This window comes from Pongo abelii, chromosome 4 (genome assembly GCF_028885655.2).
Source record: "Pongo abelii isolate AG06213 chromosome 4, NHGRI_mPonAbe1-v2.0_pri, whole genome shotgun sequence".
NCBI classification, from domain to species: Eukaryota; Metazoa; Chordata; class Mammalia; order Primates; family Hominidae; genus Pongo; species Pongo abelii.
The window spans coordinates 163,191,673-163,196,537 of NC_071989.2; the positions used below are offsets into that span (position 1 = coordinate 163,191,673).

At 38.7% G+C, this 4,865-nt stretch overlaps 1 pseudogene; it reads left to right on the plus strand.

Moving 5' to 3' along the window:
• Positions 1-1,039, plus strand: LOC100452321 (vacuolar protein sorting-associated protein 37A-like; annotated as a pseudogene).
• The last annotated feature ends 3,826 nt before the right edge of the window (positions 1,040-4,865 follow it).

Here is a 4,865-nt window from a genome sequence, read left to right on the forward strand (position 1 = left end):
GAATACAGATTGCCATTCACCATAAACAACCTGACAATTAACATATATTGCTTCCTCCACAATTTCCTCAGGAAAAACCAGTGATCAGTGTTTTTCCACCAATACGACATCACTTAATGGATAAACAAGGAGTGTATGTTACTTCTCCATTAGCAAACAATTTTACAATGCACTCAAATCTTGGAAAAATTATTCAGTCTGTTGGATGAGTTTTGGAAGAATCCTCCAGTTTTAGCTCCTACTGCAACAGCATTTCCTTACCTATACAGTAACCCAAGTGGGATGCCTCCTTATGCTTCTCAAGGTTTTCCATTTCTTCCTCCATATCCCCCAGAAGAAGCAAAGAGGAGTATCACTTCTTTATCTGTTGCTAATACTGTTTCTTCTTCAGCAACAAGTCATACCACAGCCAAGCCCGTCGCTCCTTCATTTGGCGTCCTTTCAAATCTGCCGTTATCCATTTCCACAACAGATGCTTCAATATTGACAAGCCAAAATGGTTTTGGTTACAAGATGCCAGATGTCTCTGATGCATTTCCAGAACTCTCAGAACTAAGTGTGTCACGACTCACAGATATGAATGAACAAGAGGAGGTATTACTAGAACAGTTTCTGACTTTGTCTCAACTAAAACAAATTATTACTGACAAAGATGACTTAGTAAAAAGTATTGAGGAACTAGCAAGAAAAAAATCTCCTTTTGGAGCCCAGCTTGGGAGCCAAAAGGTAAACTGTTTTAGATAAGTATGAATTACTTAAACAAATGAAGTCTGCTTTTGAAAAGAAGATGCAAAGGCAGCATGAACTTAGTGAGAGCTGTAGTGCAAGTGCCCTACAGGCAAGATTGCAAGTAGCTGCACATGAAACTGGGGAAGAACCTGATAATATTGCGGAAGACTTCGTGGAGGGAAAAATGGAAATAAACTATGTTCTCAGTAGCTTCATGGAAAAGAGAACAATTTGCCACTGTAGAAGAGCCAAGGAAGAGAAACTTCAGCAGGCAATAGCAATGCATAGACAATTTCATGCTCCACTATAGACATACACTGCCAAATGGAAGAAATTAAAGCCGCTTCCTCAATATTAGGCAACAAAGGTTCTAAGAGTGGGCAGCTACAAGAATGGCGTGTAGTGAGTCGTGTTATAAAAATGTGAAAGCCATTACCACTATATCCTAAGTATTTATCGTTTTAGCAAGGTATTCCCTGTTACATACAGTATATGGCAGAAAATGAATAAATATTCCTTGTACTTAATTTGGGAACTGCTCAGCAGGGAATGCTCAAATTTTATATTCTAAAAGAATTACACTTGCTTTATTTTTTACATTAACAGAGTACTATTATATCACAGTTCTCTAGTATATTCTTTTTTTGAGACGGAGCCCAGGCTGGAGTGCAGTGGCACTATCTCAGCTTACCACAGCCTCCGCCTCCCAGGTTCAAGCTATTCTCCTGCCTCAGCCTCCCGCATAGCTGGGATTACAGGCATGTGCCACCACGCCTGGCTAATTTTGTATTTTTAGTAAAGAGGGGGTTTCTCCATGTTGGTCAGGCTGATCTCGAACTCCTGACCTCAGGTGATCCACCTGCCTTGGCCTCCCAAAGAGCTGGGATTACAGGCGTGAGCCACTGTGCCCGGCCATATATTCTATTTTTAAATATGATGAACACAATTACATTTTTTCATTTATATATATATTGCCACACTCCCTCCAAATCTTTCATACTAGAGAGATCAGCAATGTTGCTTTCTTGCCCTTTCTCTTTACTTTGTTCTAATTTCAGCAAAATGTAATACAGTCTCCCATAAAAAATTTACATATTCAAAATATTGATGTAAATTGTAGAGTTTAAATTAATCCTTTTGCATTCTAGAATGTACTAGTATATTAAAACCATACAACGTGAATATCATTTATCTCTGTCCAAACATGGCAACTTTTCTCCACTAAGTTTCATTTAGGTCACCTAGTGAAGTCTTTTTTTTACTCATAAGACAGGGGAGTGAATCTCCCTCAAATGTGCATTTTAACAAAACAAAACCCTTTTCAGAACTTTCAGCAGTCAGTGGTCATGAGATGTTACTAATGTTAATTAAACCATATTAGTCAGTTATATAATTTCTAAAATGATAGATTACAAAACCTATTCCCTTCATTAAACAGACATGAGAACCAAATACTCTGGTTCTTCACTGGATTTTCCCTACAGATGTTTTACCCTACTAACTTTATAATGTTATACTTTGATATCAAGCTGGTGGTTGGCCTACACTGTCGGTAGGTGTAGTCTCTAGAATAGTAATAAAAGGTTGTTATTACAAGAAAGCTAATACTTAAATTCATATATAATCAGAAGAATGAATGTTGCTTCTACCCTGTTAGGTATTAAGTCAGTGTTAGAGAAAATGTGAGATATAAGTTTTAGCATTTTTAAATAATGAGGAGAAACAGACTAGATCTCAGAGAAATGCAACAAAATTATTCTAACAATTCAAAATATATTATCTAAGGAAAAGTTAAAGTGATGTTTATTCCTAAAAGATAAGCGTAAGCAATTAAATGCTCCTTAGGAATATATCTATTAACCAAAAAGGGTGCATCTCAACAATGTTCCTGTTTTTAGAAATATGGATAAGAGGGTCAGAAAGGAAGATAATGTCAGAAGCTTTAGAAAACACAAAATATGGATCTAGAAGTGAACTAAAAGGTTCATGATGATTACAGATGTGAGGAAAAGGAGTGGAGGCTTTTTGAGAGATGCATCCTATGATAAGGAAGATACATACTGATAACTTCAGGTAATGACAGAAGTAATTGCTCTGCAGTGAATATAATTTTCATAGTCTAGGATGAGCTTCAAAATGGTGAATAATTTTCCTTATATTTGATAAACAAAATGACTACATCCTCTTCAATATCTAAGAAATTAAGAGCTGGACACGTTTTTCCCTTTTCATAGCCGCATTAAAATAGTTCTCAATGACAAAAAAAAGAGAGCCTTTTTAGAGATATATTCTGAGCTGTTTCTAAGTAAAATGATATCTGGGGTTCGCTTCAAAATAATACAGGAGGAGGAATTGGGTGGGAGTAGAGATAAACAAGATTGACCATGAATTGGTAATTGTTGATGCTCTTTCATGTACCTTTTTAAATATAAGGTTTTTTCAATATTCTTCTCTAACAGTAGTTTTTAGCCTATTTTGGTCACAGATCCCTTTGAAAATCTTAAGTCAGCTATAGATCCACTTCCGTACAAATCCACCTTTCATAATTTTAGGAGGTTCTGTCCCGTGGAACCCATTGCTGTATCACAGGTTAAGACCTCCTAACCTATAACATAATCTCCTTTTCTAAAGTTTGTATAGTATTTTTTAAGTAGATACATCATAATTCCCTTGACTAATCCCCTTATTGCTGGGAATTTTTATTAAATTATTATTAATAACATCATATTACATGTCTATGCATACATATTCTTTAGGGCAAATTCCTAATAGTACCAAAAGATATGTTCATTTTAAACACTTTTTTATTTTTTTTCAAAGAGAGAGGGTCTTGTTATGTTGCCCAGGACAGACTTGAACTCTTGGGCTCAAGCAATCCTCCTGCCTCAGCCCCAGCAAGTAGCTAGCATTGTAGATACACAACACTGCACTGGCTTAAAGGCTTTTTTTTTAAAAAAAAGAGAAAAACAGAATATCACATTGTCCACAGAAAGTATTGTTAACATTTTTTTTTGAGACTGGGTTTCACTCTGTCATCCAGGATGGAGTGCGGTTGTGTGATCTCAGCTCACTGCAACCTCCGCCTTCCAGGCTCAGGTGATCCTCCCACCTCAGCCTCCTGAATAGCTGGGGCCACAGACGTGCACCACCATACCTACCTAATTTTTTTATATTTTTAGTAGAGGTGAGGTTTCATCATGTTGCCCTGGCTGGTCTCAAACTCCCGAGCTCAAGTGATCCACCCACCTTGGCTTCCCAAAGTGCTAGAATTACAGGAGTGAACCACCACCCACAGCCTAACATATTAATATTTTAAAATCAATTCCTATCCCTGGAGTCCTGTCATCAGGATTCAAGCCCGGACAAGCAGCTTGTCCCTGGGTACAATTCGTCTTGCTTCTCTGAGTGTCGATGTCCTCACCTATAAACATGAGGCGCTAAATGAGCGGATTCTTTGATTGTGTCATTTTTTCTGATCCAGAAAATCCTGGCAAACTCTGTGGCCCTCAGAGTTCTGCCTTGCTTATCAGAGGAGTCTCCACAGGCTCCTAGCCATTCTTCTTGCCCCAGATCTCCGTCTGTGATGGTGCACCTCTGACCACCAGGGTGCTCTTCCTACAGCATTCACAGGTGGTGGGGCAGAGCTTTAGTGTGGTGGGCTCTTGAGGCAGACTTTGGGGGCTGGAATCCTGACTCCGACCAATGGGCAACTTTAGACAAATGATTTAACCTCTCTCTCTGCCTCAGTCATCTGTTAAATGGGTGTATTAGATCAGAACCCACTTCACAGGCTTGAGTGAAGATTAATTGAAATAATACATATTAAAGTGTTTATAGGGCCGGGCACAGTGGCTCATGCCTGTAATCCCAGCACTTTGGCAGGCCAAGGTGGAAGGATCACTCGAGATCAGGAGTTTTGAGACCAGCCTGGGCAACATAGCAAGACCCTGTATCTACAAAAAATTTAAAAATTAGCCAGACATAGTGGTGCATGTCTATAGTCCCAGCTACTAGGGAGGCTGAGGTGCGAGGATTGCTTGAGCTCAGGAGGTCAATGTTGCAGTGAGCCATGATCAGAACACTGCACTCCCAGCCTGGTGACAAAGCAAGACCATCTCTCTAAAACCAAAAATAAA